At 34.5% G+C, this 25,371-nt stretch overlaps 1 protein-coding gene across 2 annotated transcripts in view; it reads left to right on the top strand.

Annotated features, from left to right (window-relative positions):
* Positions 1–1,988: 1,988 nt before the first annotated feature.
* Positions 1,989–25,371, top strand: part of LOC145693195 (neuroligin-4, X-linked-like) — a 625,290-nt gene continuing 601,907 nt past the window's right edge. For both annotated transcript variants that reach the window (XM_081768974.1, XM_081768973.1), the window contains exon 1: positions 1,989–2,118. The gene's annotated coding sequence lies outside the window, so the exon portion shown is untranslated. The remainder of the gene's footprint in view (positions 2,119–25,371) is intronic.

The raw sequence follows: 25,371 nt of genomic DNA, 5'->3' as shown, positions 1-25,371 counted from the left end.
ATCATTTTTTTCTAATATTAGTGTGTAAATATACTTACATTTCATATTCTCCCATAATTTGCCTAATTTCTTAGTTCCAAGATTGAACATTTAAAAAAAAAATCCATGTGGATTTTACAATAAATTAACGTATTATTTTCCGTTGTCATTTTGTCCGCAACAGCTAGGGTGTACCTAATAACAAAAAGAGAGTCATTTTTCTTATACCAATTTCGTAAAATTTATGAATAAGAAATATTTTACAGAATAAGAATTTTTTCTTGAAGACGGCTCATTGTTTGTGAAATCCAATATACACATCTCTATTCCTTTTATGAAATAATCAAGTTTTGTCTATTTCTCACTGAGTTTTTAGGTATTACGTTGTGTATCATACTACCTAACCGGCAAAACTTTCACTGATATTGTCGTTAAAGTCTTCAGAATCTATGTGGTTTTCTTAATCTTCAATGTAGACCATGAAGAATATGGCGACAGGACCAGTGAAACCATCTCAGTTGTAGTACAGCATAAACGTGATAACTAAAATTTACATAGAATGCGAGAAATGTCAGCGTTCTTAATAAAAGTTTGTAAGAGGAAATAGAGTTTTATATGTCAGGTAAAATAATTTTACATATTCTGCATATCAAAATTACTCGGTGTAATTAATGAAACACATTTTTTGACATTGCCAAACTTGTTATTTTGTGCTTTCGCACTTCAAAATATCATATGCTGTCCATAAGTGTGTCAAGTCCTGGAGACCTTGTCCGTCCGTCTGTCTGTCCGACTATCGAAAGGTGACAGACCAAAAACTGTATAAGACAGTGAAATACTGTTTCATAAAAATACATAAAATGAATTTGGTTTCAAAGTGTGAAAATAGAAATTTCCAATACAAATTTCCAACTTACAAATTTCCAATACAATACTGAAATTGAAAATAATACATCCAGCGATAATTTCAGGGGGTGACCTGGGGAATTTACCCCGAAAGGCACGTAATTTGCCAGAGACCATACCGTCGTACGAAAACCAAAGGAACGTAACATCAAGAATGGAATTTTTGTTTGCTTGGATTGTGAACAAAATTCTGAAAGCCCCACTTGGTATTATTTGAGTGTTATTGAAGTTGAGTTTGTCATTGACTTACCTCCTATGAAATAATGTGTTTTCCATCTTATTAAAACAACATTTGTTTGAAAAAGCAACTTTTCCCCACTTTCTTATGTAAACCTATGAAAATGGAATTACGTTTCTCAGGCTTTCATACGACGATATATCCTATCAAGCTCAATGTAGATTCCCAGTATTTTCGTAATATTACTTTTTATACACTCAGTTCATTGAAATTTCCTCCCGGAGAAAATCTCCTGAACTTATCACTGACTACATCTATAATTTTTTGTTGCAATACAGGAAAGAGGATATGATCAAAGACAGAATCTGTTCCTTGGACGCTGAATCAACATCAAACAGTAGTTATCGTTATAGTTTACTGTTTTCGCTATAGAGATCAATTAAGACAGAAAGTAATAGTAAATTTCTACAACTTCCGGTTTTAGATTCTTGCAAATATAGTTACATCTTCTCAGTGGCGTATTTACGATTTTGTTTCGGTGAGGCATTGCTAACTTTCGGGGGGCTTTGCATGGAAATGTGAAAATTGTGCAAGATATTTTATTTACTTTACTATATTAAGTAAGATTTCGGGGGGCTTAAGCCCGGAAGCCCCCTTAAATACGCCACTGCATCTTCTTCAGATTCGGAATCAATTCGGAAACCACACCATGAGCGCCCTTGATTGTGCATGTAGAATAAAGTTTCTGAAGCAAGTACACCACATGTCCAGCATTTATGCATATCCCACAAAAATAATTTGTACTAATATTAGTGAAATTTCTCATAAAATTAAATTGCTTCATGGGTACTAGGTACTCAAGACTTCGCTTAAAAAAAAAACGTTTCTTCTTTATTTTCCAGGTTCTCCCAGCCATCAAGCTCCGTATGCGGTGATTGTTTACGTCCATGGTGAATCGTATGAATGGAATTCAGGAAACCCGTACGATGGCAGTGTGCTAGCCAGTTACGGTCACGTAATTGTGGTTACAATTAATTACAGATTAGGAATTCTAGGTAAGTAGTTAGCATACGCATGTAATTTAATCTGTATCTATTTTTTGTTTATTGCTAAATTACCCATAAAAACTGTTTTTATTGTACGAAATAGTTAAACCGCGTGTAAGACTTACATCGGAACTTATAATACTTCCCAAAACAAGGACTTGAAGCCACCTATAACTAAATCGGTGATGTCTCAATATCTTGTAGACTATTGTACGGAAGTTGATGTCTGAAAAACAGCATCACCAATCACATACGATGTGTGTAGAGTTCATATTATTAGGTATAACTGTTATGATTGTATTCTTTCATAAATCATCATCTATATTAGTTTTGCATTCTCATAAATGACACATTTAATATGTAAAATTGTGATTTAACTCTTCGATTCTGTGATATGTAAAATATATTTTTAAAAATCATACTTGATTTCATAGGGGCCCGCAGAGAATTATTAGTTGCTATAAGGTGTCTACATCAGAAAGATTAGGAAACTTTGTTTTAGAGGATAAATATTATCGATCTTAGAATTGCCAATTTAGATTATAACAGCTATATTTAGCTTATATTTACTAGTATTCAGGCACAAAATTCATAACAGTTTATTCATTAGAACTTCGTTTGTTTGACTGCTTCTTTACACAGTAAAGCATAAATTCTTAAGGTAAGTTTTAAATGAGCGTAATGGAAGCATATTTCCCCAATATTCCCCACGTATTTTGTAGGAAGCGACAATACTCGCAAGCGTTGAAGCAATTTGAAGTGATGTATTCAAAAGATTGAAAGTATGATTTGAACCTGAAAGATTATCGTCCCATTTTAAATTTTTTTCATCATTCGTAAACGAAAGTGGTATATGAGGCTTTTTACATTTGAAAAAAAAAAAAAAAAAGGATACCAAAATTAAATTTGGACACGGACATTCTGGACAGAAGCTGGAAACACTTCCATTGAAGAGGAAGAAGATTTAAGAGGTGTATTCTGTGAAACAAAGTTTTTTTTTTTACCTTGATCTTGATAATACTGATAGTTGTCAGCAAAAATTCGACTCACTATATTTTTAAACTTTATTTTAAAAAAAAACAAAAAACACTAGAATTCTGCAGTACTATTAGCGTTTAATTTTTTAAAAAATCTAAAGAAAATATATACACCTGTTAATAGACTTTGCTGACCTAAAACTAAACGATATGGGCAAGTGTAAATCCTTATGCGTACTTTACGAAAATTATTTTTGTAAAGTTAAAAATTCATGCTGCACAACAACCACGCCGTCTATAAAAGATAAAAATGATACTGAAATACATCATCAAACTTTTCATCATAACACTTGTAACATGACATCCCAAAGTATGGGTAATGTGACTTAGCCCAAGCTTACGACGAACTCTTATGGCATGTTAAGGATACATTCCCATGTGTAGATTTTGAGAAAATCAACAGAAACGAGTTTTCATGACGATAATAGTTACGTCCGATGCTTGCTAAAAGAGAACATAATTAATAGTTGTTTTTATTTATTTTTTTTATTTTGCTAGAATGGATTTTTTTCTTGTATTTAATATACCAAGGACATACGCAGCGGATAGGTCTTGGGGAACCACCCTCTCCTGAAATCTCGACTTTTCTGTAAATTTAGTCTAATTTTAGGAGTGATTTTATAAATTTCAATATAGTTTATCCTCATATTGAATTTTTCACCCCTCCTCCCATTTCAGGAATAATTGCCTGCTATATGTGTAAAAATGTATTGTAAAATGGCAAATTGTATCTTTTAATATTTTATATCTTTATACTGCGACACACATGGTATACGTAAGCTCCCAAATATTAGATCTAGATGTGAAATCAACTCATCTTCTGAGGCAGATTACAATGATTAAATATTGTTCTAAAGCATGTTAATGATGATAAGGTTATGAGAAAGTTATTCGAATATCTCGCACTATGTACTACCGGTGGATGTCGTGATGAGAAACTTCTTTGCAAAAGAAAAGGAGACGAAACGTGGGGGGAGGGGGGAGAGTCGCAACAGCGACGTTCCTACTGTGTATTTGTTCAACTTTCTACCTAGAGAACACGCTCGGGAAGAGCACCATTAACTAAATCCACATTTTCAGCTCCTCAGCTTTAGAGGACAATTGATCTGGCCCGCACAAAGTATAGGGTTGGAGAGGAGAGGCTTTGGGGTGGAGGGGAGAGAAAGAGGTGTGAAGAGTCGAAGAGACGAAAGTGTCCTCTCGAAAAGCAGGCACAAGAATAGAAAGGAAAAGGAAGAAGATTTTCACAAGAGATGATGACGTCGATGGTAACTAGAGAGCATTGTACAAAGCCTCCTCCACTTCTCGGAATTCCTCCTTTCCCACTCGTCGTCTGTGCTGTTGCTGTTACCAAATCTACATCCCAATCCGTTTGTCTAAGAAAGAAAAAAAATGGAAGGAGGAATGGATTGTAACTCAGCTTTCTATTGTAATGTTGGAAAGCTCCCGACCTCTATAATGTTGATCCAGAAGTGTGGGTGTGCACTCTCCTCCTGTCTCAAGCATACTTTTCCCCCTAAAACTCCATGTTTTCTTTTTTGGGAAAACGAGCTGGTCGCAGAATATACAAGAAATAGTGAATATTTTGCGATAATATTCTGAACTTTACGTCTTTTTTTTTTTTTTCCACTTCCGTCCTTGCGTTTTGCGTGAATTAACTTGTTCTACGTTTATGTCACACTCCCTAAAACATAATCATCTACTTTATCTTATACGTTTCAACTTCAGTGGTTTTGTCTTCAACTGTTGTACTATTACATAAAACAAGGACTGGGTGCAAATCTTCTTATCTACTTCCATGTCTGCTACAAGAATTATTGTCTATTACTTTTGTCAGTTCTTCAAATCATGAATGGAAAGTTTGGATAAGACTCTTATTCTCCACTGTTTTAAAGGAGTTAGGTTTACTCTTTTATATGTTTATTCAGTCTTTTTGTGTGTCCGTTAGCAGGCCCGCAACCAGAGGGGGGCTAGGGGGCTCTGGCCCCTCCTAAAGTTTTCGTGGCCCCTCCAGACCTCAATGCAAAAAACACAATTTAGATATTTGTAAGATAATTTTAATGACTTGGCCCCCTTAACATATTCATGGCCCTCCCAAACCTCTGTGGCTGGTTTCGGGCCTGTCCGTTAGACACAAAATATTGATGGATCACCATTAATTTTCAGTTAATTAATTAATTAATGTCCAGCATTAATTGATCCAAAGATGTGGACAAACGAAAGTCGGTTCCCCATGTTTCCTAATGGGGATAATTATAGATAGCATCCTTACGTGATAGACAACCCACAGTACTTTTTTCAAATTCATGGGTTAGTATAATGTTTAGGATAAAAATACTAATCGTGAAAAAGAATGCTAAAATGAAACTAACTAACATTCTGCTCGACAAATATTTTATACTTTTAAATATTCACTAATTTCACTAAGTGGATGATGGGGGCTGGATGGAAATGCGAAAATTAAAACTATGATTTTGACGTTGTGTACACAGTGATATCCAAACCTCTTTAAAGCGGTGGGTCACTAGTAGAGCGTTCTCTTCTAGTAAATGATGTCATTGGTTCGATCCTAGCTGGCGCCAAATGAGCTTATTGTGATGGACAAACACTTTGTGCGTGAGTTTACTCGGGATTCTCCCGTTTCTTCCCACTTTCTTCATTTCACCATTTCTCATCATCACCGTCTCCTTTAACCTAACCGACATAAACGTGGGAAGTAAAACTCAAAGATTTCATTTCATTTTTTTTCATAATCACCGTCTCCTTTAGCCTAGCCAGCATACCCGTGAGACGTAAAACGTAAAAGATTTCATTTCATTTTTTCAAACATTATTTACACTAATTTTTATTGACATACATATACCAGTTTCAGGAGGGCTGAACATTGTCACAGTTGGGCCCAACCCATCTGACCAACCCAATTTACGGGCCTGATTCAGGGGCGTCATTTAGGGGGCAGGGAGGGGCATTTCTCCCCCCCCCCCCGAGTTTGAGATTTATATAGATTTTATCAATAGAATAGTAACAAGTCAGTGAAAAACGCAAAATTTTACATATACCAAGGGGTCTTGCCCCCCCAAGCCAAATCTGAAATGACGTTATTGGCCTGATTGCAACCAGTCTTCATGTAAGTGAGACTCTCACATGAAAATGCGAGAAATGAATTAATGGTCATTTCTTTTAACGCTAGATGTCTCAGCCATTATACTTGTTTCCACCGGAGTTGTCACTATTTTGGACACTAGACTTCGTGACAAACCCAGAGCAGTGTCAATCACAGATAGACATGCGACCGCTAATCGCATATCTAGAATTTGGTTACTTGAAACACAGAGAAGTTTCTCATTTTACATCGCCACATCCTCTTCGAAACACACCTTCATTCTATCCAACGTCATGTAGTTCAGAATGAAACCTACAGCTGTTTCCATTGTCTTGGTAATCATCTGTATTGCAATTGTAATTTTAACTGGTAGGTATTAAAATCACATAGATACCGACAAAATAATAAGAACAAGCAGACATTCAAATTACTACCACTTTATTCATTACATGATATTTGTATAAGTTCTATGGAAGCTGGAGTAATATACTTTACGAGTAAAAACAAGGACAATAAACAGACATGTGAAAGCAAAACGTGGGTTTCAAAGCTTGGATACAGTACGAAGAATGTAAAGAAAATTATAACTGTGGGGAACCAAAATTAGGCTAGAAATATTTATGTAGAGAAATTCAAGCTGAATATGGCTAAAGGAACGAAAAAAAAAATGTGTACACACACACACACACACACACACTATCCGAGTACGAAATATCTTGATATGGCACGCAAAAAATATATATACTTTTACGCACCCATAGTTTGTTTGGAAAATAACCTAGGAAAAAATTTAACTATTTGAATATGAATTTCGGCTACATAGACTAAAATACATTTTTTCTAAGCATGAGGAAACTTAGTTCAAATTAATAAGTTTCATTTCGAAGTGTTGGTAAAAGAAAATGTGAAGCTTTTCTTTTACTTGTACAGTGTGATGAAAGAATACAGGTATAAAACAATGTAAAAAGAAAATTGAAATTGGAAAGTTGAAAAAGGCTCGCTTTGTTAGGAAATTTAACTACCTATTAATGTTTAATTGGTCTTTAAAGATTTCCAAAAGTAAACAGACAAGCATTTCATGTTAGACAGATACAGAACTGTTCCATACTACAATTATTACTGATTAAAAATGAAGTGCATGCTTTACTCAGCTCAAAGAAAGCATAATCTGCCTTATGATTATATGGTTAATGCATGAAATTTCGATATGGAAGACCCGGGTTCTATTACCGGTAGAAGCCTATGTTACTGGAGTCCAATGTTAATCTGCATCCACATGGCATCAAATTTCAGTCATGGAAGAGACTATATACTCTAAATAAAGTAATCAACCGTCAGGGAGATAATATACTTAAAGCTGGAAGTGTCATAAGGCTAATCTATCTATTAAAATGCTACAATAGCAATTGAAAACTCCTGAGCTCCAACCTATAGGTTTGGCTTTCAAATCTTTCATTTACGGTTATATGTGACTTCACGTTTAGCAGAGACAAACATTTTAGTGTGTGTACTTTAAATAAATTATTTAAATACACCTTTTTCATTTTAAAATTATTCTTCAAAGCATTTGTATTTTAATAAGGCTTCTCCAAAATCAATGCAAAACAACTGTGCTGCCATCTTTGGAGCTCTTTTAGACTATATGTTTGTCCACGTTTATATGTTTGTGTCCAATCATTTCGACAATGAGATCTCGGAAACTACATTCTCTACAGAGATGTTTTCACTGATCGATTGCAGATTTTGCGTAGATTGTTCAGTTCTAATTGAATATTTGAAAAAACATTGCCATTATTTTTTTATTACATTTTTACAGGTACACTGGGAGTATTGAAATTAAAAAAAGAAAACTAAAACATCATATCCTACGCACTATACATTCCAACAACACCAAATAGTTGTATATTCGGGTTGTGTATATATATATATATATATATATATATATATATCAGGCGTTTGTTTCATGGTCAAATAATAATGAAAAAGGAAGAATAATCATTTCTCCAATCTAAGATGAATCTTCAGTTTTGAAGTATTTTGCCCAATGAACACCATATATAACTGACAGTATAATTAATTGTGTATGTAATGTATTTGCTTATTACATACTGCATGCAAGAAGAAAGAATACACTTATCATACATGAATTAGAAACTTGAACCGGAAGTAGGCTCAAATCTTGCAAACGGTCCGAGATATTGAAAAAATAATCGAAAGATGTAAAATCTCCCTTTTATAGTAGACCCTATCCTTTATGATTTTTATTACGACGTCTTTAACTTTTGTCTGTAAAGGGACATGTGCAGATGTTGTGAGGAATGGCAAGGAGATTCATGCTCATGCGAATGATGTGCTGTGCATAGAGCCTGGGTTCAGCTAGTAGAGCATATTAAAATTAGCATTCATTTTCCCAATAATTCTCAAAGATATATGGTAAACTTTAAAGTAGGGGCTGGAATGAAGGAATGCGTAACGTTATATTTATGTTACATTCCAGCCCACATTTCGTGTAATTTTTAGATACATCAACACGGTCAAAATACATTAAATAAGACAAGTCACCTTGTAACACTATTAGCTTTTATTCGTTTTCACTTAACTTCATTAATAATACTTTTCCTTTCTTCGGTGGTTGTCATAGCAACATTTTAAATGAACAATTATCCGCTGTTATGGTAACGAAGAGTACCTATTATACACATAAAATCAACATATATCTTTACTTACTGAGATTAAATCTTATTTCTTTCTATTTAGAATCAACAACATTACATATTCTTTTTTCTCCTTCTTCTACACGACAGATTGTGTACTTTTATGCACCGTTGCCCAAAACGAAGATATAGAAATATAAGAATTTCACAAAATAAATGTACAATATCGTTGTATATATGACTCCCGACGATGACTTCTTGAATTGGTTACAATTTAAGAAAGAATCCCGGACCGTTACTTATTTTTACATATATGGTTACATTACTTTCCGAATAGCCCTCATATGTATTATAATATATATATATATATATATATATATATATATATATATATATATATATATATATATATATTAATTTCATTTTATCTCATTCTTATATTAATTTAACAATTAATTCCATTTTATTTTTATAAACTTATCAACAAAGAGGACTTATTCAAAACGCGATTAATTTATTTAATTATTCAGGTCCTAAGGCATATTTTTTAGTTCAATACTATGGGAGCTGATTGACGAATCAACTCAGTAGATATTGACATACTATATAACTTATTTCTTCCATTTGAGCAAAAGTACAATACTGATAAACAATATTTGTATTGATGCATAAATGTAAATTACATAGAATTCAAATGAAGTACGAATTACAAGAAAATTATAACAATATTCAAAATGAAACAAAATAATCCATATCATAACGAGGATTAATACAAGTAAAGAAATTATCACATTAAGAATCAGTAGAGTTTATGTGAGTTAGAATATCATATAATATATTTTATTTATTCGGGCATTATAACTTGTAGTAAGCAGTATTCGTGTTCATACCACATCTTGCTGCAACTTAATATCCATTATTTTTATTATCTGTATAGAATTCAAACAAAGTACGAATTACAAATGAAATCATAACTGTATTCAAAGTGAAATAAAACAAAAATCAATTGAATTTGTTTTGTCGGACGCCACAACATTAGCTTAAGTTAAATTGCCAAAGGGTTCTGTTAAGTTTCATTGTACGCTACAATCTTCTGTACCGTTCTGTATATTATGAATTCCTCCAAATCTTTGATTTCTATTTTGATAACTTCGGCCACCTATAAAATTGTTACGAAATCTATTTCAAGAAAAAGTAGATGTGCGGTTTGCCAGATTTCTAAACGCTGTATAATTACTATTCCTGTTTCCTCTGAAATTTGATTAAGTTCAATTACCGGTATAATTAGGTTCAGTTCTATTCCCGTTACAATGGAATCTATTATTATTTCTAGCATTAAGATCGCCTTCTTCCCTGCCATTAATGTTGCGAACAGGTACATAACTAACTTGATTACGATTAGTATTGGTTTGATTACCATTACTATTTGCTTGCAACATAGATTAATTTTCAAAATTTTGCACTATCATAATAAGGTGATTAAAATTAACACATTTTGCAGAAATCAACATTTGTTGCAACTTAAAAGGTAACAACATTCGGATTGATGCTATTATTCTTGATTCTTGTTGATATGGATTAAGTAATTTCAATTCATTGTGTAATTACAAAATCAGTGAGACTCTTATCCAATTTTGGGTTATAATGTCTATTTCGAACTAAGGCGTCTCTATTTGCCAACATGAAATCATTTTCAAAATTAGAAAGTAAAGCATTTTTAAAATCTAAATAATTACGTAAATTACTTCCGATTGCTTTGAACCATATGGAACACGGTGGAAATAAAATATGAGGCAGAATTTCCAACAATTTAGATTTGTCTACTCCCATTAACTCACACTCCTCCTCGAACTATTCTAAGAAAGTGCTGGCCGGAATGTCATCTGATCTTCCACTAAATTTTGTTAGGGATCTAATTTCGCTGAATCGAAAATGATTATTTTTACTATTATGCTGGCAATATTTAGGATTTACGGGAATGTATTTTTGGCGGTGAGATGAATGATTTCTTATCCCATCTCTCTCCATAGTAGCTTCACTATCATCCTTGTCTGAGTATCCTTCGGATGAATTACTATCCTCCACTACTCCCCTGGATTCGTATGGTATGGATTCAACGTTGGCAGCCGGAAACTCGATCGCCATTTGCAGTACTAAGCTTCTCTTTGATCGTATTTACTTCTTGCAATTCCAGGATCTGACTAGTATGTTAATTAACTAAAGTTTCTATCGATGTAAAATCTGTTCCATCTTATAATCGGTTTGTTCTAATTTAGAATATATTTGATGGTTTATTTGTTCGAATTTACTATCCATTTTAGTGTCCATTTGATTAGTTATTTGCTCAAATTTAGCATTCATCTGTTGGGTTAGTTGCTCCAGCTTGGTATCCATTTTAGTGTTCATTTGCTCCAACTTGGTATCCATCTTTTGCTGTTGCTGTGATATTTGCTGCCCAAGTTGTCTTATAAGATCAGCCAAGTTCGTTGTTGAATTATACCAGAAAAATCTACATCACCACCTTCTTCGTTTATATTTTCACTTCCAGAGACATTCATTTTGATGTTTCTATATTTTTTCTTATTCTGAGTAAAGTATACTCCGTGTTGAAAGCTATGATGAGATTGTTTTACTGAACTTCAAAACTAACGTAAGCTCAAGGTAATCCTGGTCGGTAAACACCATTTATACATGTAACGTTATATTTATGTTACATTCCAGCCCACAGTTTGTGTAATTTGTAGATATATCAACACGGTCAAAATACATTAAATAAGATAAGTCACCTTGTAACACTATTAGCTTTTATTCCTTTTCACTTAACTTCATTAATAATACTTTTCCTTTTTTTGGTGGTTGTCATAGCAACATTTTAAATGAACAATTATCCGCTCTTATGGTAACGAAGAGTACCTATTATACACATAAAATCAACATATATCTTTAGCTACTGAGATTAAATCTTATTTCCTTCTATTTAGAATCAACAACATTATATAATCTTTTTTTTTCTACTACACGACAGATTGTGTACTTTTATGCGCCGTTGCCCAAAACCAAGATATAAAAATTGAAGAAATTCACAAAATAAATATACAATATCATTGTAAATGGATGAACAAGTAGCATTGGGAATACCAGAACTAAGCTATTATTGGTTCGTTACCCAGGTATACTTACAATTCTCCACACACGTTAGTCCGTGTTACATATTATAATTAAAAAGTGTAACCAAAGGTGCTAAATCTTCAACTTTTGGCAGAGCTTTGTACGAATTTAAGCAATATTTTAAGCAGGTTGGTACCCTTTTTTCCTAACATGAAACATCTTTTAAGACGTATATGGTCCTGTGATAATTTATTCTACGTCAGGGAAAATCTTGTTTATTTGCAGATCGAAATAGGGTAAAGTTTTAATAATTCGGCTTGAGATGCACTTGCATGTCTACCCTTTAGACTGTATATATGTTATTTTATATCCTCCTTTCTGTGTGTCTGTTCAGCAGTAGTAGAATTCCTAAAATTTTCCAGATTGTAATGAAATGTAGGATGTGTACTTTATTTGAGCCTTAAACTATTGGTTGGGATCAAAATTAATTTTTTAAAAATAAGGAATAGTCAAGAGTACAGGAATTATTTCTCTTCAGCACTAAAAAGCGCATATAGAATAAGATTTTTTTCTAAAAAAAAGAGTATTTGTTAATTTCTACTATGTACGATAGAACTGCTTATCAAGTAGTCTAGTTCTGTTTCATTTTCTTATATTACTATAAATTTGCCATATTATTTTACCTACTTTATCTGAAAGATAAAAAATGCGTTTTAATGCTTTTTTTCATTTTAAATTACATTTAACCCTTTAATGCGCAATGTTTCCAAGCAAACTGATTTTTTTAAATTTGGAGTGGTTTCGGTGTAGGAAACACGGGATTTTTTTAAAAAAAATCATGCAAATATCATGGTGTCTATGGGACATTTTTTGGTGTTTGCATATAGGTTCTATGCAAAGTTGCGCGTTCACACCTGCAAAGTCCACTAAAAATAGATTAAACCAATGAAACGTGACGAATTGTCAGCGTACTTGGACTTTTGTTCTCATTACACTTCTGTCTAACAGAAAAAATAAACAGTTCAAAATCTGTCCACCTCAACGAGGAAAGAAAGCTCAAAGATGACAATATGACCTAACTCCACGTGCAGCAAGTAAGACAAAGAGTCCAATGATGGTTTACTATGACATCTAGCGGGAAATTCAGAATTCATTAGTAAAAGGGCATCTATGCAAAGCTGCTTTTCTATGTCCGAACTAGGAACTACATGCTACAATACAATTTCAAAGTAAACTTTGCATATATGCAAAGCTGCGCATTAAAGGGTTAAAACTCTTATGGGTATTAAAATCAATTTGGCGGTTTGCCTATTAACAAAACGTTATAATAAAATATAATTTTTCTAAAATATTTTTCGTAAAGGATATTCAATTTTCGTGAAATATACCGCATTTTCTAGTCTTTAGAATCATTAATATTAATAGAATCGATCAAGAAAAAGGGAGTAAATTTATCAGTACCCTCACCAATATGACCACAAAAATAAATACCACGATAAAGTTTCCTTTGTTAAAAAAATCTCCAATCCTCATTAAGCTAAGAGTATTTTTTTATATTAGGAATTCCTAGTCTTGCATACAATTGAACAAACTGAAAAAGTCTGAGAGTTAATTCTCCCCAACCTGAAAACAAAAGAAGAACCCTTTGTTAACTTCTCTGTTCAATAAATTACTAGTATTAGCTTCAATATCAAAAAATGTAAGTGCTATTTACAGTTGAAAGCAGTCAACAACGAGAATTTGACTCTCCTCAGCACTGAAAAATGTATGTAAAAAAAATATTATTTCCTTGTTTCTACCATGCATACCACAACTACTTATCAACTAGAGTAGTTCTCTTTTATTTGTTTCCTTAGATAGCGTTTACGATTATTGGTTAAATTTTAACCTACTGTTTTAGCCACTCAAATACTTTATCCAAAAGATAAAAATTCGTGCTGTCCTTTGACATTTTTCATTCCTATTATAATCATTAATAAAGCTCTTACGGGTAGTCACCAAACATTGTTATTCTGAAGTTTCCTTTAAAAAAAATAAAAAGAAAAAATCCTGAAGACTGAGGCTTCTCCCTCATTGCAGGAATTATGTACGCTTCCTACAACTCGTAAGTCAAAAACTATTATTACTGAGTTTAGCGCACCACAATTGGGCTCAGAAGCTAAAAGAAACGCTGAAAATGACACGGATAATAATGGTAGAATGATTAAAGTGGGAGGAAACGAGGAAACTCACTGACACAGTGTTTGTCCACCACAAAACTCACTAGATGCGGGCTAGCATCGACCCAGGGACGACACATACCAGTAGTGTGCGCTAGGGTGGAGTCCACCAAGTGAAATGAGTGAAATCCAATTACCCACGTACGCTGACGTTATGCGATATTATCGTTGGTTTCGAAGTGGTTTAAGTGGTGACGAAAGTGTAACTAAATTACCCGTGACTGACATTTGTAAACTAGTTGGCCAAAGAGTTGTACATATTTGGCGTAAAGCAAGCATTCCTGTGCTTTCAGAAAAGAGAGTTTTTGACATGATGAAAACATTTTATATTAAGTGTCGCACCAATGTAAAACATTTCAGTCGACAAAGACAGGAAGCAACACTTCGTGCAGGTTTTGTTGTATACGCGGAAAGGTCTCTTTTTGATATTGCGTCTTGCAAATGTAAAACCGCCGAAGATCGCAACTGTGAGAGGACACGCGAGATTCCAAAACGAGAATTTAAGTTTCTTTTGGACCAGAGAACATCACGGAAAATGAGCATTCTTAACATTGACATCCGAACAAGCAAATCTCTGTCAAAGATGTTTTCCGTAAAGTGAGAAGATTTAAGGGGCAGACAACCAAGAAAGACACTGGAAGTGTTGAAGCAAGTCCATCAACTAGTGAGATTAGGCACAGGTAAAAGATACTGGCGTCGTCAGGGAAATCCAGGGAAGCTATTCAATCGGGAAGCACGTCGGGATCTGACTTCGAGGCGCGACCAAGAAGGAGACATAGCTAAAGCGCACCTGTCTTCAAAATACAACGGAGGCAGCGTTTAGAACTGGAGCTTCAGACAGACAGGTTGCTTTGATCGCTTCTGCCGTACTTCAGGACGCGAGACTCATAACGCCAGAGAGGACAAAAGTATTGTTGTTGACAGATCTAAGTTACGGAGAGGAAAAATCTGGAAAGATGGAAAGGAACTGCATCATCTCATTTTCCTTATTCACACCAACGGGTTGCCATTTCGACACCTGGTTACCGAATTGGATGGTGGGATGACCGGGCCCAATGCTTTTTCCGGCCCCATCGGAAAGAAATTAAAGGATTGTGAACGTTCACCGATTGTCTCCTTTACACCCATTCCCGTTGAATGGGTGTCTGAAATGGAAAAAAACAGATGGTTTAAGCAGCGACCAGAATTACCTCTTTGAAATTTGTAAGGCTGTTGCTACAGGAATGTGTACTACCGATCTAGCAAACAGAAAACCAGGACCATTATCACGTTCACGATGGCTTGCATTGGCCTGTAGGATGCTTCGCCACTACATCAGTACTGATAAACCCAGTTCAAGTTTGTGTCTACTTTGCCAGTACATTGTTAAACTATACGGTCCCGTCTAGTTTTCAATACGGCGAAATCCTTCGTGCGAAATGGGCGCCATGCATTTGTTTAGCATAGTTAAGGTATCACGTTTTCTGCCAGAAAATCTACAATACATAGTTCATTCTGTTCTGCAAACAAACGGATACTACGATGATCATGAAAACCTGCTGATAGCGATGACAGCAGATGAAAATCCGCATATTCGAACGTTAGACTGGAGAAGGATAAAAAAAAAGTGCCGCAGCCTGAAGACTCCGAGATCAAGCCGCCCACGTGACTTCATTGTTCCGAAATTAAACTTTACAGGTGAAAATTACTACATGATTAATTGGCTTAAATGTCTAACAGAGCCGCCAATCACACGAAATATAACGGATCAGCAGCTTGAAGAAAACATCCAAACTTCAGCTACTCTAACAACAACAATTCCTTGCCATAGACAAGCTGTGGAACGCACAGTGGAGCTAGTGTCCGAGGCAACGTCGAAAAAGTGCGACCAGAACGCAAGAGAACCAAACTGAAGTCTAGAACAAGAATGCCCCGCTTCGAGACCAAGAAGAACTACGTGACCTAAGGTCAAATGTCAACGTATGCCTACTGGGTGGATGGGTGGGCGGAACTTGATGTGTAACCGACTCCCGTGGTGAGTTTTGGGTTATTTTGCATACAGAGCAAAATAAGCGAAGAGTTGCACAAAGAAAATCGTGTTATATCAAGGGCTATGCCTATAATCATCGTTAACGTGGCATTCCAAACAAAATCTGGACATTAATTCCAACAACTGAGCTAATATGGCTGTACTTTGACTCATAAACATTTTAAAATTATTTATTGGCATTGCTACAAGCTTCTTTTAATAAAATAATTGTATTATAGCCATCAGGTAACTCTAAAAACAACCACACGTAGCTCTTCTGTCCTTGGTATTGTGCGTGTTGCCTAACCAAACACTTAAAAGAACTTTAAGTCCGTTGGGGTAGGATAAGGGGTTGTCCCAAAAAAAAAAAAAATTAAAAATCAGTAAGATCGATGCCACAAATGACACCTTTTCCGCATTAGCCGTCATCGAATTTCCAACAAAAGTGCAAAACGCTCCACCCTAGTGCGCTCTACCACTCAGTTATCATACCCCAAAAACGTTACTGTTATTTCAATTTAATCTGTTAAGCAACAACCTTAGATATTCAATATTTTTAAAAGACTTTCTTAGAATTAGGATTAGGAATTAGATTTCTGGGCTTCTGCCTTAGATAACCAATATTTTAAAAGATATTTTCTTAGGATTAGGATTACAAATTAGATTTCCGGGCATTCGGCATCTACGACCATGTCATCCCGTCATGTGTGAGAGATAACGTACCTCGGCGATCACACTATCCGGTGGAAAAGGAGGAAGAAATTGGCCTGGGACCTGTGGGTCAGGTACCTTCCCAGCCTTTGCCTGGTGTAAATGAGGAAAATCCAGGAAAACCTCACTCAAGGTGGTTGGTCTGTAAAAGCTTTTACAATTTTTCAGCCGTCTTCCCACCGAGAATCTAACCCGGGACCGCTAAAAACCAGAGCGTTAGCGACTACGCTACACGAGGCCACAAATACTTTCTTAACGAGTAGCTAGAATGTACAAGTAAAAAAAAAAAAAAAATCCAAATTTCACTTTACTCGGTCAAGATTATCAGATGAAGCCATCAATGTGTCTGTTAGTAGCATTTCGTATTCATAAATATATTTTTATAGATTCTTAAAGACTACCCACAAATTCTAATTGATTGAGAAGGACCGGATGAGGGTTTTTTAAGACGCTAAAATCTGTGTATCAGATTGTTGTCTTGGCCTAAGCCAAAATATATCTGAATTATTTATATCATTCTTTATTAATTAAGCATATAATTTCACCATTTTTCCCTAATAGTTGGCATACTTATCAGAAACAAGGAAACCTAAATGTTGTGTAGTAAACATCTTTCTTCCTTCGGAACATTTCCAACGATGTTTTGTATGTGAAAAGAACAAAATGATTAAAGATATCCCATTGCAAGGGAACAAGAACCCGCATGGCTCTGTCACACCGCATTATGTATCATTTGTCAAGCTTAGTGGATAACTGTTTTTTGGTACGAAACCTCATCCCAGCTTTGTGGAAAATATTTTGCCCTAATTGAACGGAGGTTAAACCTTCGAGTGGGTGCTATTGGGTAAGATTTACTGACAAAGCTATTGGTTGTTCTATTGTCTTGTAGTACATTGCGAATTAATACGTTGTAATTATATAAAGGATTGACTCTAGATATCTATCTAGAAGCATAAGTGATTTAAATTTTAAAACTAAAACATTAATATATGTTTAATTATGTATAAGGCTGACTGTTGAACAAGCATATCCCTCGATATAGCTTTTGCTTTTTTAAATAGAATTTAATAAAATATAATATTATAATATAATAATATTAATATAATATAATAATATATTATATATAATATATTGTGGAATCATCATCCAATCGTTTGTGTTTAACAGCATGTTACATTGAAAAATATGTCTTTGCATCAGACAGTGATTATATTTTACAATGAAGATTAACTCTAAAATATTTTAGATCTATCTTCCCTATATACATATTTCCTAGAAACGAGTAATTTAACATATAACTATACTTCAAAATATTGGAGGAGTAAGCGATAATAATTTCAGACCTTATGATGTCCAATGTTTATTAATCGGAGATAGCTAAAGTGCGGACATACTGATCTTTATATTGCAGTGATATACTTCATGGTCCTTGCCAATTACAGTATTTTTCAGACAAACTATATATATATATATATATATATATATATATATATATATATATATATATGTGTGTGTGTATACTGTATATGTGTGTGTGTGTGTGTAATTATGAAATTAGGGCATACTAGTACTGGTTATAATTATCTTGGTTTATAGATTATAATTGGTTTGAATTATTTTCATTATTACTAGCTGAACCTGCGCTCTCTACACAGCGCATCGTTCACATATGAGCATGAATCTCCTTGCCATTCCTCACAACGTTTGTACAGGTCTCTTTACAGACACAAGTGAAAAACGCATTGATGAAAAAAAAATCGATAAGGGGTACCATAAAGGGGAGATTTTTTCGATTGTTTTTTTTAATATCTCGCACGGTTTGCAAGATTTGAGATTACTTCTGTTTGGAGTTTGATCAGTGTTTCTCTTCTTCTTGCATGTAGTATGTAATAAGCAAATACATTATACACACAATTAATTATAATATCAGTGATATGTGGTGTTTATTGGGCAAAACACTACAAACACTAAAGATGCATCTTAGACTTGAGAAATGGTTATTGAAGAACGAGATTGTACATTTCCATTCTTCAATTAAGGCTCTGTGTACTATCATTCCACATTAAGAACTTCACCGCCAAAGTTCGATCCACATTGTGTTACTTTTTACACCATGGCCACTAATTTTTTGAAGATCTTTAGTTCGCATCCCGCACGCAAACCTTCAACGTAAATTTGGATTAATCACCCGTTCCAATTTTCGGACAAAATTTTCAGTGTTCTAATGTGATTTTATGTGAACATTAGTGTCCCGACTTTCAAGTTTATTAATAAAATTGGTGACTATTATTATTATTATTATTATTATTATTATTATTATTATTATTATTATTATTATTATTATTAGTAGTAGTAGTAGTAGTAGTAGTAGTAGTAGTAGTAGTAGTAGTAGTAGTAGTAGTAGTAGTAGTAGTAGTAGTAGTAGTAGTAGTAGTAGTAGTAGTAGTAGTAGTATTTAAATTTAGTGTCCACATTGTTTAACAATGTCTTCAAAATAACTGGAATCTCCTCAAAGTAATTCTCATAATTATAATGCCTGTTTAAATTGTAGTAAGGGATACTTAGAAGAAATAAAAGACACCTATAAAAATTACTAGGTAGAAACTAGAGCTAAAAATAATAAATCAAAAATGAAAGGTTCATTTACAGTCTCTAACAGCAGGGATACTCAAAGGGTGTTGCCTCTGATGCACCTATTTGCATTTTACTATCAATAAAATTATACTCTTGCCGAAAGCGAACATACGAATAGTTTGCAGATGCCGATATAAATTGTTGAGATAGAGTCTACTCAATTTCCCCAGATTTTCTCTTGAGCGGGGTAGGGCAGTTTCCCTTCTTTATGGGCCAGCACTCTTGCACCCATAAGAGATCCATTTTCGTTCCTTAATCACAGTGCTTGCACCCTACTCAAAATGGAAAACCCATTCTCTATGTCATAACCCACCCACAAATAAGAGTATGAGCTACGCTAACCAAGCGCGATTAGTTCAATGTTTTGGAGTGTCTCCCAGTTATTTGCTGGTGGATTTACGTACCACACACACACACACACACACAATTCACTATTTTACCGTTTATTTTCATATGTTCCATCACACTTTTTGTTTCAAGAGAAATACTGCACGTGAAGTAACAACAATTATCTAGACAACAGAACTTATCATCTACATGAGTAACCCTTTGTCGGTTCCGAGTTGTTTGAAAATTAAACTGAAATTAGAACTTTTAAATGTTAAGTATCAAGGGTATATTCTGTAGAATAAACGAAGCGAATGATTGATGAAAGTGAATGAATATGAAAGAACTGGTGGAATGTTAGTGTAGGAGGAAACGGGAGAATCCAAACACAATGTTGTCTACTAAAAATTCACGTGACTTAGGATTGAATCAGGGAACCTCACACGAAAGATGACAGCTCAACCACTGAGCCACTATACTCCCTGTGAGTTCTTCTCCTTTCAGTCTCTCATATATTTTCAGCATTATTCATTTGCTTTAATTACCCGTCTTGGTTAATCTATTGGATAAACGTAATGTTTTTCTCTAGACATTAGTTAATTCTAGAAATGTTAAACAAAGACAGTAAGTCAACCAAACCAACATAATTCGCTACAAAAGTTCTTATATCTGGTTTTACAACGTACTACAAGAGAACATTAAAACAAAATAAAACAAACCAACCACTCTGTTTAGTTGAGGTTTGCACGAAATACAAGAGAATTAGACCAGAATCTCTCTCTTCCCTTTTTTTTTTTTTTCCTTTAACTGTTCTTTGAAGTGACGTTTCTGACACAAGATGGAAGCAGTAGGTGGTGCTTGGCTTTTCTCGTATTGTCTTTTGTTTTTCGGTAGGGTTTTGAAAGGTCATCGCGGTGGAAGAGTTCAGGAAACTCTAATATGATGTTTTCTGGTTTCAGATGAAAAGACACTTCCTCTTGGCTTACGGATACAGAAAAAAAGGAACAAAAGAACAGATGGATGAAAGAAAAATATAGAGTTTTTCCTTGTTTCTTACAGTTTTACCAAAAGTATTAACAAAAAGATGGAAGAGAACTGGACAAAAACTACAAAGAATTGTTTGGAAAACTAAAGTATACCTATATTACGATTGGGAAATTTGGTAGGTTATTTATACACAGCAGTCAACGTACTGAATTCTCAGTTACCAAACTTTAAATCTTATAATGCAGAGCAATCTTGCGGAAAATTTGAAAACAAAGAGTGACATTTCAACATAGGATTTAAGTATTTTCCGATGATAGTAATAAAACAAAGAAGAAAATGTAATTTCATATTGTAAACGTAATAAATATCACCACAGATATCAGATGACGCAATAATCAGTCGCTTCACATACAGTATTTTTTTTTTTTCAAAATTTGCAAGAAATTTTCTTATAGTTCTTTAACTATTTACTTTAAAAAAATCTGTTCTGAACAAAGTTACCTCTTTTAATAGATTCAGTATATCGTTATTTGATACGCGTACTGAACTAACAAATTTGGTTAAAAATTTGTTAGGAATTTTATTTTATTAATAACGAAAAATAACAAAGAGCATTCAGACTATGGTTTCATCACATACGTTCCATTTTATATTTTTCAATAGTACTCATGGAAGATACGATAAAATGATAACATTTAATAGAGTTAAGTTCACTTCTCTGAGAAGATATGATGAACAGCGAGGAGAAATAAAATTTAAAAAAAAATGTGCAAATAATGATGTATTCCATCCTTGAAACTTGTGTTCAGGTGTGTATTTAGTTTCTAAGCAACCTTAAAATAAACCCAGAAACCATCTATTCGGGAGTTGTTCACATGGAAACATACACAAATAAATATGCCTGTAACTTTTTACCAAATGCACGCATCTTAAAACGATTGCTACCATTGTTTTTCTGCTTAAATTTTAGCCCAAAATGATGTATAATATTGCCCTATTCCTATTTACAAAATATTGGGTGATTGAGTGACACAACTCCCCTGTGGGCCAGGAACTGCTGCGCCAGAAAGACAGTGTGTGGCCGGGCATTGTCGTGAAGCAGAGTCCAGTCGCCTTGCTTGGCGTACTGGGGGTATACCCATTTGATCCAATGTAACACACATTTCAGAATTTCCACGTACGTAGTGACATTTAACGTGGTGTTGTCAGGGAGGAATTGTTATTTGATGTGACACTGAGTCGAAAAGCACCACGAGCATTGTCTTGATGCGTGATATCTTACATCGTACCGGTTTTAACGTTAATCAGAGTAGAACAAAAGCGGTAAAAGCAAAATAATATGTTTTAAGCGTGGATTCAGCATATGGAGAATAAACCTATTACGTATTCATTACTTTTCTAAAATTGAAAGTCATTCAAATCCATTACAACTTCTGGTTTCAATGTTGATCCTCTTAAGAGCAAAAGCAGCAACCAATAGCGAAAAACAAAAACTGTTTTCTGATATGAATTAGAGGTGGTAAGAATACATTTAATCTCTGTCCATACCTATGTGTCAACTGAAACTGCTAAAAAAATGTACCATTTTTACAATGATAATTTCAATAGATCAAAAGCCGTATGATTTTTTTTAAAAAAATATGGCTAGCTGTTGAGCTAAGATTCTATTTTCCTTCTTATTTTCACATTCAATGCGGAACTGGTAAATCTATCAGTTGTAGTTAGAATATTGAACACTTACAATTTGGAAGTCTTCCGTAGTTTTACCCATGTGATACGAAACTCCACTCTTTGATTTCCAAGAAAATCGGTTCACCGTAACTTCTTTATACATGTATTGGTTATGTATGTGCTAAAGCAAACGCCAAAAATATAGGCGGGTTGCGCGCGCACCTTACAGCTCGCTGTTGTCAATTCTCCCTTATCATGTGCCACCTCCTTCCCCTCCTGTTGCAGGAGTAAGCAGACGACAGCCGTTTACCTAGCCACAGCTCAAAGCCTGCGTTCTACCGTAACCAATCTTCAACAAGCGCGCGAAACATGAAACCTTAACAGTGACTGAGCAAGACAAATGTAAATGTGGCAAGTGCGTAGGTTGCTAGTTGGCTGTTGCTCTCTCCATCCACTTTTTGTTGCGCGCGCAACCCGCCTATATTTTGGGCGTTTGCTTTAGTCCGTCCGTCCGAGAGAGAAAACATTTCAACAACTACCTGATGAATTATTGTTAGTTTTGGCCAGGATATAGAGAATCAAAAGTTAAGAATTGAGTTCATTGATGGAAAGTGATATTCAAAACCGGAAATAGTAGAAATCAACCATTTCCGGTGTTGATAATTACAAAGCAAAATCGGTAATAGATAGCAACAAATTTCTTCGTGGGGGAGAGGGTCGATTTAGCATTCTAAGAATTGGTACCATCTTCCCTATTTACCTTCTGTTCAAACCGGAAGTGACATAAATCAACCATGTCCAGGTTTTTACCGTTAATTACTGTAGAGTTAGAACAGTAATAGATAGCGAGAACCTATTTTCTGCAATCAATTAAGCATCCCAGGGATATATTACATCTCCATTCTAGTCCCTCTACTAAACCAGAACCCGACGAAATCTACCAGCACTTCCGGTTTCAATATTAATTCAGAAAATACAGTTAGTTCTTAAAAGTAATGAGACTGAATCTGTTAAAAGCATGTATTGAACCTACTGCTATATATTGATAAAATTCTTGAAACTAGTTTCCTTGAATGTCGATACGCCACTGCCAACGCGATTCTCACACTGCAAAGGTTACCCGGAAATCAGCTGCCATAATCTCTTTCCTCTTTCAGAGATTCTGTGACTGCCTATTGAATGGCGAAAACACTGTGAAAACAGTGATCTTTCAGGCTTCTCTTGATCTTTAGGAACAGAAAAAGGTATGGTGGGCTCACATCGGTGGCTGCGACAAGATTGCAAACCCTATCTGGGCCAGATAGGCGGTGTAAACTGGATTGTTGTTGTGGCGGAGCTTTCAGCGATCACTTGATCAGCATGTTGTTTGTGCAGATGCACAACGACTTCTTTGTAGAAAAAGGCGTTGATAGTTCGTCCCAGAGTGACAAAAAATCAAAAACAGTTTTTTTTTTTTTTTTGACGCTACGCACGATCCTTACTGCGTCAAAGCTCGGACGCGACTGCCACCCGGTGGTACTTTGGTTAATTAGACTTCCCACCACAAATCCTCCCAGCTGGCGACTGGAGCGCCGCGCAGCGGCCAGTCGCATTACTTTCTGAACAAACCCATTATTACACTGTACAGATCAAACTCCTTTACGTCGTGTACATGTTACACTGCTACTTGTTTCTGTATAATGTAGACAGATGTAATGGAATTTAGTATGATCATATATTAAGTTATTCTGGAATAAGTTAAAGTATTAGAAGTTATTAGTACAGGCTCATTTACAAGCTTAAAGAAGCAAGGCGTCTAAAAAGTAAATAAATTATACATAAGTAACCCACCGATTTACTGCTCAACGTCAACTTCTACTACTACCGTTTCTTCCATTGTTTATTACTCCTGAAAATGCGAAGGCACTCACAACGCCATCTATCAGCTAAAGAAAATGACTACCATCTCGCCTATGTGAGAAGTAGCCCGTTTGCTACAAATGAACGAGTTTATTTTTTCCCATTTTTTCTTTTCTCTCTCTCTCTCTCTCTCTCTCTCTCTTTCTTTTTAATGTAGTATTAGAAATTTGATGTTGAAGTTATAAAACTTCAAAATAAAAGTCCAAAGAAGGAGAAGAAAGTAGTACTTACTCTGGATCAAATGATCTTTTTAACGAAGATGAGAAAAAAAAAGTAGTAAAAATGAAATTTATCTCGAATGCTGGATTGCATTATATATGTTTTAAAAAAAGTAAATGGTAGTTATCACTGAATGGTTATTTTAAAATGTGAGAATATTTTTCTCCTTTTTAATGATTTTTCACTTTGCTGATTAAAGAAGAAAAAATGATCATAATAAAAATTGACAACCATATCATTAAAGAAAATAAAGTGTGGTACTTAACACTTAATCAAATATTTTAACATTTCTTTGTTTTTAATACATTAGATTTAAATGATTTTAGTTCGCATTTTTAAAAGATTGTCCGTTTAAAAATATTTCAAAATTAGCACAAACATAAAAACATTTTGCTTCAAACAAGTGAATAAATGGGACATGCTGCATCTAACCCACTGCTTTTTTCTTTAATATGTAGGTCTATATGAGTGGTTCTCAACCATTTTATGACTGACGACACAGTTTACCGAATGTCCGGGACATCGCCACACATTTGTTTGATGTTTTTATTATAAATAATAATAATAATAATAATAATAATAATAATAATAATAATAATAGTGAGACCTATCAGTTTTTATAATGACTCTACATAAGCACTGAACATTATTGCTGCAGGTGGAGCTGTTGATTGGTACAGTCTGT

The sequence above is a fragment of the Thermobia domestica genome, chromosome 8 (genome assembly GCF_964235325.1).
Source record: "Thermobia domestica chromosome 8, izTheDome1.hap1.1, whole genome shotgun sequence".
NCBI classification, from domain to species: Eukaryota; Metazoa; Arthropoda; class Insecta; order Zygentoma; family Lepismatidae; genus Thermobia; species Thermobia domestica.
The sequence above is the reverse complement of the archived record's forward strand: the minus strand, read 5'-3'. Positions and strand labels throughout refer to the sequence as shown.